Source organism: Lepidochelys olivacea (genome assembly GCF_965140295.1).
Source record: "Lepidochelys olivacea isolate rLepOli2 genome assembly, chromosome: 2".
In the NCBI taxonomy this organism is placed as follows: Eukaryota; Metazoa; Chordata; order Testudines; family Cheloniidae; genus Lepidochelys; species Lepidochelys olivacea.
The window spans coordinates 207,016,941-207,029,484 of NC_140412.1; the positions used below are offsets into that span (position 1 = coordinate 207,016,941).

The 12,544-nt window shown below is 39.5% G+C and overlaps 1 protein-coding gene across 1 annotated transcript in view; it reads right to left on the reverse strand.

Moving 5' to 3' along the window:
* Positions 1-12,544, reverse strand: part of CREB5 (cAMP responsive element binding protein 5) — a gene marked incomplete at its 5' end in the record, with an annotated part of 353,505 nt that overhangs the window by 297,889 nt on the left and 43,072 nt on the right. The gene's annotated exons all lie outside the window — the stretch shown is intronic.

Genomic DNA, 12,544 nt, shown 5'->3' on the forward strand with positions numbered 1-12,544 from the left:
GCTGTTACAACAGAAATCCTGCCTAGGGAAAAAAACACATGTTCAGTGTTATTATTAGATAAGACCATGTCTGCTCAGAAAGATCCTGAAATGAAGGGTTTTTACTTTTCCTCCTTCAGTTCCTGACTGAACAACATTTAAACCAGACTAACTGAAATTCTTGTAACTGAAGAGACTACGTTGTGAGTAGAGAATTGTTTTAGGTAACATATTTAGCACATAGTATTATATATGCAGTCCTGCCAGATCCTAAGGATCATCAGACTTGAAATCTAGCAGAGAGCAGAACTGTAATGTCCCCAAAAGCCAGTGCAGTCCAGTATTTTAACTGTGGACCAGACCTTGGGAGAGAGCTGTTGGGTTAGAGAATGAGAAAAGAACAATAAAAAAAAGTGAGGAAATAAACATTTGCCTCTCCATATAGTATGCAACTCTCAGCATGCAATATTACAGCTGAATTTGGGTCAGTACTCAAGCCGTGCTTCTGACTGATTGGGACTAAATTATTTTATAAAGACTTTTTTTCTCTAAGTGGCCAATCAACACACTCATTTGAACCTACTATTTCTATGAGTAATATCTAGGATTGTAATAAATTAACTACATTAGAGAACAAAACACTTTTTTCAGTTTGCTTGCACTGGACAGCATTTTGAGTGTATTCAGGTTCACTCTATCCCTGCTTAGCCAGTAATTTTCTCTGTTTGTGTGAGTCTTTCACCCAACCAAAGCAGGGAGAAAGACATTTTAATAAGTAGGAAAACTTGATTATAAAAGTCCCCAAAATTGGCAGATGGCCTCCTGGACAGGTGTTGAACCATAAACTACTTGAACCCATTTTTAAGAAAAAACAGAGCAGACTTCAAGTTGATTGTGTCCTTTACCATTATGATAGCATAAACAGGAATCTATAATGATACAACAAAATTGTACAGATGCTAATTTTCCAAGCAGCATTATTTCCTTAGAAGTTCTGAGAGTATCCTGCAAAACTGTAAATATCCTGTAAACAGTTTGCATTCTTACCTTGAATATCAGCCCTAACCTGTACCTATAAGCACTTGTTCCCCATTATCATATTTACTACAGCAGTGAAAATTCCAGATGATTGGATTTCTAACATATCCCATCTTTTTCTTTTTTAAAATGAATTTTGTGCTGCTAAAAAGGTGCTGGTTTGATTGCCAGGGAGACATACTTCCTGTTTACCAGGTGAGGTATCACATACCAGACAGCAGCATGAGCTTCCCCATGATGTCCTGTCTGTGTGCTTTAACCCTAACCCAGACAGACAATTTCTATGGGTGAGGAGTCAGTTGCCATTTCCATTAAGCCCTTGACTTCTCTGCCAAGGCTGCCAATAAAGGTGACAATCAATGCCATTTGCTTTTTGTGAGGGGGACAACTGTGCCCTAAAACTGGGCTGAGATCAGCAACTTATTTCACTGAATGGCCAGCAAAAGTTAATACATTTTAGACCAGAGTTAGGACACATCTACACACAAACTGGAACTAAATAAATAACAGAAATAACTAAACTGGGTTGTAATTCACACTCTTAGTTATTTTGATATAAATCTGTGTGTGGACATTCCTATTTCAGATTATGAATGCCCTATTTTGATTTAACTAAAATCAATTTTAAATTAAATTGAAATAAGAAATAGTGACCATATACAGATTTGTACTGACATAACTGAAGTTGCCAGGTGTGAACTACAACCAGTTTTAGTTATGTCAGTTCCAGTTTGTGAGTAGACAGGCCCTTTAGATTTGATCCAATAACCAAGAGATGGAAGGAGTCAGAGGATTTTTGTACTGTCCCATCTTAAAGCAATGAAGCAATAGAGAAAACTGGCTGATAAAAAAAATTGCTCTGGTAAATTCATTTTAAAACTCCACCTTTCTTTGACATTGGAATGTTGCCTTTTTTCTAAAGTGCTTTTAAATAGAACTCGAGAAAGACTTTTTCACAGTGAAAAACTATGTGTGGATAAAGAAAGACTTTATCTGATATCTCAATTACTTCTGCAACTGAAGCAATACCAAACACTCCAGCTACCCCTTTCCCCCATCCTCAGGATAAACAGACAACTAACTGCACTTTCAATGGGAGAAAAATGGATGATGCTTAGTGAAAAGGAAACAGAGTGAAATAATTTTGATCCCAAGTGTACAAGTGAGTTTAAAAATCCTACCGCCCATTCTTATTGCATTTCCTTCTCTAATTGAATGTTATTTTTGTAAGGTATAAGGCCATTTTTTTCAAAGCTGGATGCCAAAACTTAAATACCTAAATCCATAATTAGTCACTTAGATGATTATTAAACAATTGTAAATATTATTTAGATACCTAAATATGGATATAGGCACCTAAATATAGACAGGTATCCCACAGGAAAATGTGCTCTTTGTCTTTTTTCGCCACACCTCTCAAAAATGTCAGATTCATTGTCTAATTATTTATGATAAATGTATAAATAATTGCAAGTCTCCTATGCAAATCACACTTCACAGAGAATTTTATGATTACTACAAAACAAATAAAATTATAAAGTATATGCTCATTAATCAGTTGCACACGTATTTTTACAATTATCCATAATTCAGTATGGAAAAAAAATACATGCCCAGTAGAATATTATATGAAGTGTAGTTGTAGCTGTGTTGGTCCTGGGATATTAGAGAGACAAGGTGGGTGAGGTAATATCTTTTATTGGACCAACTTCCGTGGGTGAGAGAGATAAATCCAATAAAAGATATTACTTGTCTCTGTAGAATATTGTCCAGCATACCTTGCCCTGAAAAAATGTGCTATCAAGTACCACAAACTTCTAGAGTCAAATTACACTATGCAGAGTAGTTATCTGCATGTGTGATGATATTAAAACTGAAGAACACCACCACCTCTCAATAGCAGTATTTTTTTCCAGTTGTTCTTTGGACAACTTATATGAAGTCCTTGTCAAGATGTGGGTGTAGGTCGCACATGCCCCAGTTCAGAATAGTGACAGCTGCATATACCTATAGCATATGGTTCATAGTGTAAGGTTCATGCATGTGCATCACAACATAATGTAATTCAATTGTTTTACAAATGTGTGCAGGTGCACCAGCATGCATGAGAAAATAACCCACCAAGGGCTGCTGCATCTAATAAAAATCATATTAACACCTCCATCTAAATTAACCTTTAATGCCTTTAAAACTCAAATTACATTTACAGTGGATTTTCTATAGAATTTCAAGTGACAACCACACCGCTACCAAATTAATTCATACAATGAACATCAAATGAATCCAGAACGATTGGTTAAAAAGTTACTTAGGTCTGAATTCTGGGCTTCTGTTGTTATCAATTCCTCAGTATATGGCAGCTACAGAACTGCAAACAGGAATTATTAATATAAGTAAGCACTTAAAGTGATATTGATATGTCAGGATCAGTTCTGATATCATTAACATGGGTTTGAATGCATTATGTATCTGAAAAGGGGGTTGGATTTTAATAGCGATGTTAACAACATCTGTCAGCATTTATTACCCTATTGTGACTATGTAAAGAGTCTTATTGGCAGGATACATATGTGAGGAAATCTGCTATATTGTTGTAGCCTGCCATTCCCTGGAAATATCATTCTGCCTAGGAAAAGCTGAGGTAGTCAAATGAAAAGATTGAAGGACAGAAGCATGCAAGGGCTTCAGCTGCCAATGCTATACATAGGAGAAACAAAGTTGTGTGTCAAAAAGGGGGTTTGCTTTGTTTTTCAAGTTTTACATTATGCACTAGCAAACATGTTTTAGAATAATGAATAAAACTGAAGCACATAGAGCAAACAAAAGAAAAGAAACCACCCTCAAAATAAAGCAAAACTTCAACTCCTCTCAGCAGCATCCTCTTCTAAGTTGGACTAAAAGTCTTCTCAACAAGGCTGCACAGAGCTTTAGCATCATCACTTCTACAATTAGAAAAACACTTCAAGAAATTCACAACAGGAAAGTTTACTCTCTTTTCTCTCTCACTTTAAAAATAAATAAATGAATAAATAAATAAATCAGCAGTATTCTTATTGCTTTAACTGCTAAAAGCATCAAGCAGGCTTGTTTCCTGTTTCAGTGTTATTCTTGAAGCGTGCTACAGTCAGAATCTGATTTTCATTGGGCCATTATTATTTGCAGCTGTGTGACCTTTTTAACCATTTTAAAAGTGACTTTTCAGCCTTCAACCACAGACTGACTGAACATTGCAACGTTTTCAACCCTGTGATTAACAATGAAAAAGGATAGATCATGTGCTGCACTGAGGATAGGTCAAGGCCCAAAATCTACAGACACTTACTCAGGCGAATAATTATACTCATGGAAACAGTCCCTATAACTGACTTGATGCTGGTGCAGGTGAAGGAGGATAGGGTGGATACAGACTGCTGTTCCCAGCATAGGACCCAATCCTGAAAGTATTTATGAGTGTAGTGCTTACTACTCTAATAGCTGGATGGCAATGGGATTTCACAATGACAGCACAAGGGTGCCATGGAGATCTGTGGCAGTACTCAGGATAGTAAGCACTAAATTTGGTACTAATTGTTCGCAGTGTCATGCCCACAATGTAGAGTACTAGAGGAGGCTGGGGGTTATGCAATATGGAATTAGATTAAACCTTGAAAAGAAAAAGAAAAAAACCCACACCAGTACAAAAAGGCAATCTCCAGACAATCTAGAATTTTAAAGTGGACAGAACAGCCCCAGCTGGCAATACTAGTGACCAATCCTCATAGTGCTATTACAAATTGTTATTTTTGGAAATATAGTGCGCACAGGGTTAATGACCAACTTTGTTACCAATTTCTCCCTGCCTGAATAAACCCAACCGCCAATTTTCAGGATCGCTGCAATGAAATGGAGTATGGTGTTTTTCCTTCTCACAGACTGTTCAGCCCAAGTGCTTGATTTCTAACACTAGCATCATGCTTTCCTCATACACGACTTATTATTACAGCACTGGCCACATGGGCTGCTACAGTGAAGGGTCTGTCAGCATTTCCAGTAGAAACCCCCCGTTTTCAGGATTAAAGCATTCCCAAACAGTTCTGGATGCTGGAAAGTAATCTATATCTGGAGTCCCCAGGTAGATCTTGATGTGATAGAGTACAAGGGCTCAAATCCTCAATACTACTTTCATGGTTTTTCTGTGATTATATTTATATGACATTTGTATATGGGGGGAAAAAAAACACTCCCACTCCAGTAGAATGAATCTTCTGTGTGGCAGGAAAGGTGTGCAAATAGCACTCAGCCACTGACACCTGTGAAGTGTTTGGCCAATTGAATACTTCAGTGTGAATTCCAAATGAAGTGCGCAAGGATTCCCATTTCTGTGACTACAAAAGGCTTCTAAATGCTTCAGATTTAGTGCAGTCAGTTCATTTGCTGTCATCCTGGACAAAATATAATGCAGGGCATACAGCACTTTACAGCAGTCCTGCATTTTTGCCCTGTCTGTTCCAGGTCCACCTGTCTGTCCCATGTCAACTGGGATAGAAGAGAAACAGAATTTTTGCTGCTACCTATGCTTTTGGCTACTAGGGGCCACTGTTCCTGCTACTTATGAAAAAAAGCAGATGTCTCACTCTCTCTAGCATTTCTTCAAGTTTTACTCCATGCTGTGGCTTTAGAGGATGAAGAAGAGAACTGGAGAAACCCAGACAGGGAAGGCGACAAAGGCAGGGGAACTCCAAAGAGGAGTGGGGAGGAAGAGTGTAACACCCCCCACCCCGAAGAAAAGGGAAAAACATGCTACAGGAAGCAGCAGATCTACTGGCTGCCTCCAGTCACAGCATACCACTATGTTTCATCCCACCCAGGAAGATAATATTAGGCAGGGGGGAAACTAGGCCATGTTTAGATGAGCAGTGATTGAGTATGGGAGGGTTTCAGGCACTGTTCCCTCTAAGCTGTGTGCATGTGCACACAGACCCTAAACCCCGCACACATGGCGAAGCACCGTGCACACAAAAATTTGCACAGAAGAATTTTTTTGCACACACGGCCTGTCAAAAATTAGAGGGAACATTGGTCTCAGGGGCTGGTGGCAGCCTTCAAAAGTTCATAGATACTTAGATTCTTCATCAAACGTCCCCCTAAATAATTCCTAGGTCATCTCTATTAGGAAAACCTCCAATATTGATTTTAAAATGGTCAGTGATGGAGAATCCACCACCATCCTTGGTAAACTGTTCCAATGCTTAACTACTCTCACTGTTAAAAATGTACACCTTATTTCCAGTCTGGATTTCTCTAGCTTCAGTTTTCAGCCATTAGATTGTGTTACACCTTTCTCTGCTAGACTGAAGAGTCCATTATTAAATATTTGTTCCCCATGTAGATATTTATAGACTAATCACGTCACCTCTTAACCTTCTCTTTATTAAACTAAATAGATTGACCTCCTTGAGCCTCTCTCTATCGGGTATGTTTTCTAAACCATTAATCATTCTTGTTGCTCTTCTTTGAACCCTCTCCAATTTATCAACATCCTTCTTGAATTGTGGGCACCAGAACTAGACACAGCATTCCAGCAGCAGTCACACCAGTGCCAAATACAGACATAAGTTCAGGGTACTTATCTAGACTTTTGGTTTTCTCCCACCACTGTGTCTTTTTGCTCGCTGAGTTTTTGGAATATTTCAGAACCATGACAAAGTATGGCATCTATGTAACCCAGATACAGGAGCTCAGGGACTGTAAGAAGCATGGATGTTTTGATTATCCAACCACCAATATGAAGCCATTTCAAGTGAGGACACACAATAAGCAATAACCTGTTATTTTAGATACATACAGAAGAAGGATGTATTATTATATAGACATGACCATTTACTTGTTAACTAATAGGAGATAGATCACAAAGGAAGTAGGAAAATTGGAGGTTAAAGGTTGAGGAAGAAGTAATGGGGCACTGATAAACTGTTCATGAAAGTTGCCTCAGCACAAAACTATTCTAAAACTCAAACTGAATCTTTATAAGGAAAGAGACATTACTCCGACGCTGGAAGCAATCCTTCTGGGAGTGAGGTAATCGTTTTACACACACACACACACACACACACACATTGGCTAAATGGATTGACTGCCTCTCTTGGAAGTACTCCAGGCCTTTCTTCTGGGAGTGACATCACTAGAAGTGGCAGCCTCAGTACCCAGTATGTCCACAGTAAAGCAGAGTGTTTTTTGGACATCTGAGGGCAGTCAGACAAAGTCAGAATCTCATACGCAACTCATCACTACACAATCGTCATCCTCTGCCTCTCAAATTGTTCTATATAGTTTTTAAAAAATTGTACTGTACGACCAACCAATGACAACAATCTTCTTCTAAGAAACAACCATCACCAGCTGACATCTTAAAAAGAAATATGTTTCATTTTGTTCTTTCACTAAGCAAGCTTTAACCTTGGGACATAATTACTTGGGGCACAAGCCGATAGACAAGTTACAACTTCTATTAGTTGAAATCAATATTTACCAGAAAACTCCTGTGGGAATTAAGGGGGAAATACATGAGCAGATTTCTGTCTGTTCAAACTTTTTTTTTTTGTCTGCTGTCATTGGTCTGAGACTCCCCTATACTGAGTATTGGGTTGAGATTCATTCTGATCAGTATCACCCAGTAAGGAGCAATGCTTGAGGTACTCTCAAGAGGATTGCAACTGACAGCAGCACAAAAACAGATTGCTGAAAAGAGGGAAAGGGTTAAGTTCTGAGATTATTCATTAAAAGACCCAGCAGATTTATACCCTATGGGACAAAATCCATCCCAATATATACATCAAGCACCCAACCTCACTGAAGTTAATGGGATTGTGTGAGGTGTAGTCCCATCTCTCCCACAAGTACAGGCAAGGCTTCCAGAACGGAAGAAGCTGCTACACTTCACATCAGTGGCTCTTTCATGCATATGCTGATGCCGAGAGAGTTATCGTGGGTGTATTAAAGAAAAACACGAAAGGCTTCAGATCATCTTCATAAGTCAACAGGACAACTTGCCTATTGCTATGAAGCAAAAACATCAACTTCAAGGAGGAACTTGAGTGTTGCACTCTGAAGAAGAGATCGACAGGAAATTTGCAAAGGGCAGGAAAGGCAACTGTGGGGTGAGATGAAGACTATGGAGCAGAGGGTGTCAGTGATGAACTCCCTATAACATCTGGCAAATAAACTAATCTTCTGGGATTTTCCAGTGTTGGCACAGAGTGTATTGTCCATTCCTTCAAAGACTGACCTCATATTTCTGTCCTTGGGTTCACTGTATGTGAAGCTCTTGTGCTACAAGTCACTTTTTTTGTTTTCCAGAGCAACTTTTATTATTAAACACCAAACAACTGCCTATTGTTGTTGTTTGCATACAGTTACTTAAGAGTTTTCCCTCCAATAATAATATTGACTAAAGGCTTTTGAAGGTTTTTTTTTTTTAAGTGCACTGTGACTGCAGTATACTAATTGTTTGGTTTATGATACACAGATAGATAAAAGAATTCACTTACCTTGCATGCAAATAAATAATTGTATTTCCAATGGGAAGAGAAAAAAGCATGAAAGACATCCTGGGGGAAACAACAACATGAGCCTGTTTAGCTGATTTTCATGCCAGCAACAGTTTATTGTGAACTTTGAAAACATTGCCAGCCAAAATTCTCCTTTTGGTTTATTATGAAATACTCCTAAACAAAAATTCTGCCATCAGACAGTAACATATTATATTCACAGTACTGTATACCTAAACACCTACAAACATAGACCAACCTCTACCATGTTTTTTTTTCTTTCATAGCTGAAAGCTTAACAGGCAAATAAATGCTTTTATTGTGCAGGAAAAGGGGACCATTAATAACTCGTTCACCAGCCTTTAACCATTCATTTTTCCGTGTCACTGGGCCAAAAGGAACTTCAGTTTTATAGTTTTTAAAAGAACTTAGAGAAACCCACACCATCTAAAATGACCAAAGATATTATAAGACCTAATCTAAAGTCCACTAAAGGCAATTGAAAGGTTCCCATTAACTTCAATGAGCTTTGAATCAGCCTCTTAGGGTATATCTACACTGCAATTAGACACCTGTGACTGACCCATGCCAGCTGACTTGGGCTAAGGGGCTCTGGTTAAGGGGCCCTGGCTAAGAGGCCGTTTAATTGCAATGTAGATGTTCTGGCTCAGGCTGCAGCCCAAGCTCTTGGACACTCCCAAGTCTCAGAGCCTGGGCTCCAGTCTGAGCCCAAATGTTTACACCGCAATTAAACAGCCCCTTAGCCTGAGCCCTGCAAGCCTGAGTCGGCTGGTACAGGCCAACCATGGGTACAGGTCTAGCTGCAGTGTTGACATACCCTCAGTGTGTAAGTTTAATGATATTAGCATAGGGTCCAATTCCTTGAGGTGCTGAATGTCTTCTGAGAGCACTGATAATCCTCAACTCCCATCAGGCAATATTCAGCACCACAGAGCATTACATTAAAAACTAAAAATGTTCCTTCCAACCCTGGTAATCAGGGGCAGATCTAGCCTTGATATATACACATACTAGATATATAAAACTAGTATAAAACTAGATATATAAAACATTGACACACATTACATATATTAAGATGCTGTTAATGTAACTTACTAATAACAGCATAGCAGCCTCTGTCAAGTGAGCTTTATTCCCTTTAAGTTCATGCACACATGTGTAGAAATGCAGAGCAGAACAATTATCCATTCCAAATGGTCTCATTCAAATAAAACCTTTAGTTTCAGAACCATCCTAGCAGCCTCCTAAACAACTAATTTAACTGTTCAAAGTGAAAATCAGTTGAAAGTTTTCTATTGAGAACAGAAGACCAGGCTGGACTCTAAAAAGAGGCTCACGTAGTGTGGGTAAGGATCTGTTTGAACGATATAGCAACCTGAAAATACAGAGACACTCATGGAAGTTACAAAGTATTAAAATCATTGGACTTTTTTGTCTCAAAAGCCCTCTGGCACTTACACATCGCAGTAAGCCATCTCTCCTCCAGACTGCAGAGATCCCAGACTGTCCTCATGGCTAAAAATCTCTATGGGCCAAATTTGTTATTGATCTTGATGGGCTGTGCAGGTCCATGACCTCAGTGATCTTTGGATCAGGCACTCCTGGCCTAACTCAACTGAAGTCAATGAAGTTACAACAGAAATTGGTGGCAGGGCCAATTTAGGTGTCATTGCTAAATCGTGCCCTTCTACAGACACAGCCCTTCTCTAGATCTATTAATAAACTAACTGAAATAGAACTGCATATCCTCCCGCTCCTGTGGTACATCACATGTGGACATTTCTCCACTGCAGATCATTGCCATTTGGAATTACCTTTAGCATACTACACCTGTTTAAAAAGATTTGCTATCCAGTTTATATATTGGCCTTCTGCACCCAGAGCACAATGTTACTGTGACTAAGCAGATCCATAGGCCATTACTCTCCCTTCCCTTCTCCCCTCCTCAAATTAAAAAAGGGGGGACAGAGGAAAGGGGCACAAATGCAGCAGCAGCTCCACTTTAGCAACCTGGGAGAAGTCAGGAGGGATCCTGTCATTCTACTCTTGTGTAATAACCACTCCACCAAACCCAGCTACTCAGACTATGGTTACTATGGTTGGAAGAAAATCTGCCCCCAAGAATCAGGCATTTACATGGCACTTGCCAGCAGCTGAACACAATGCACATGCAGGAGCAGACCTGGAAGATGCTCCCCCAGTCACATCGACAACACCCAGATCCACTCGGCAGGCCCAGGAAGATGTGAAAAGAGATCTTTACCGGTGCTGCAGCATTTCCCTCTGTGTGTATGCACGAAGGGGCATTTTTCTTCCCTCCCTCTCTCCCCTGATCACCCCTAAAGATTGCAAATATGCCTCAGTTACAAAATTGCTCAGAAATCCTTCTCAGAAAAGACTGCTACATTACCAAATGGATTTTTAACAGCAGCCACTGTGGCTAAAGGAATATTGCCTCCATTAAGAAGGCAGTTCATCACAATGAAACTACTTCCCAGCTAGTGAGTAGCCACAAATTTCTGGCACGCCCAAGCCATTACTATGAGAAAGAGTATTAAAAACAACACATAAAGAAAAAAAACACATCGCTTTCCAGAAGAGAAGGAAACAAACTGGGGACAATCCTCCATAGACTGCACATTCACAGTCTGCGAAAAGCCAACAGCTTTTACACTCTGCAAGTGTAAAGCAAAGAAATTCAAACCTCTCTAAAAACCAGATTTGTAACTTGTACTTATGTGATTGCACAGCTTTCAAGCCTCAGCCATCAGAACTGTAGAAAGAATTCTTGGTTGAGATTATGAAGAGTTACTAATGATTTTGAGTGCCTCACTTTTTAGGAGCCCAAACCGAAATACCTTAAAGGAGCCTCATTTTCAGAAAGTACTGAGCACCTTGCTCCAAACAGATCAGACCTCTTTGCAGAGTCTTTATTTAAAAAACTAATCAGCAAAGTTCAGTTTTGTTCACTCTCCTCTCAACTGGGGAAAAAGACTGAAGGGACTATGGTCAAAAATTCCAAGGGAATTCATCTTAAGTCAGAGACCAGGAAGGGATAAAGGTGAATGTTTGCTGAAGTCATAATATCTATAACAGGGGGGTATAATGGAAAAACATTTTGTATCTGTAGCAGTTACTACCAAGCTTAGTTAGTCTCTCTGTTTAGCACATGTGCAGCAGAGATTCTGGAGAATAAAGCTTGATCATTTTAGGTACTGAGTACCTCCTGAGGTGCAACAAGCACCACCAACTCCCAGAAAAATCACTGATTAGGATCCTCCACATCTTGCTGGACTGGGCCCTATATCTACCAGGAAAGAAGACAGACAGGACCACTGAAGAAAAACCCATGCTATTTATTAATTTATTATTGTACTTAATCAAATTGCCCACATATGTTTTTCCAAAACACACAGGAGGCACTGAGAGGGAAAAATGGTAGAGGCTCTTTTTAAAGGCTTGTGGGCCTGAAATTGTGATGCAATAGGAAATTAAGGGTCTATCTTTATGATTCTCGAATCAGGTGCTCAGTAAATTTACAGACATGATTTGAAGCTTATTAACTGGACACACAGAAAGTACCAGTATGGCAAAAATACATGTTATGTTTCAGCTGCCCTCTCACGTGACATTTGTTGAATACTTCATTAAATGTAGTACTTCTGAGGTACATGCAGAGACAGGGGAATAATGGATCTCTGAGGTATAAGGGAGCACTTGTCTGCACTGTTGGTTTGGTTCTATTTAATTATATCCCCCCACTCCTCCCAAAAACCCTAGTATCTGAGTGCCTCACAAACACTGACTGATTTTCAGAACCTCTCTCTACGAGAGCTGTACTTGTGATCTCTCCCCAGTCTGTGTGGGCACTCTTTCTGGGTGAAAAAGCCTCCCCTTGCACTTTTCCTAGAGTGGAAGTCCATGGTTCTTGTATTCCCTCAAGAGTGAACCCTTCAGGTAAGAAGTTTTGCTACCTTCAC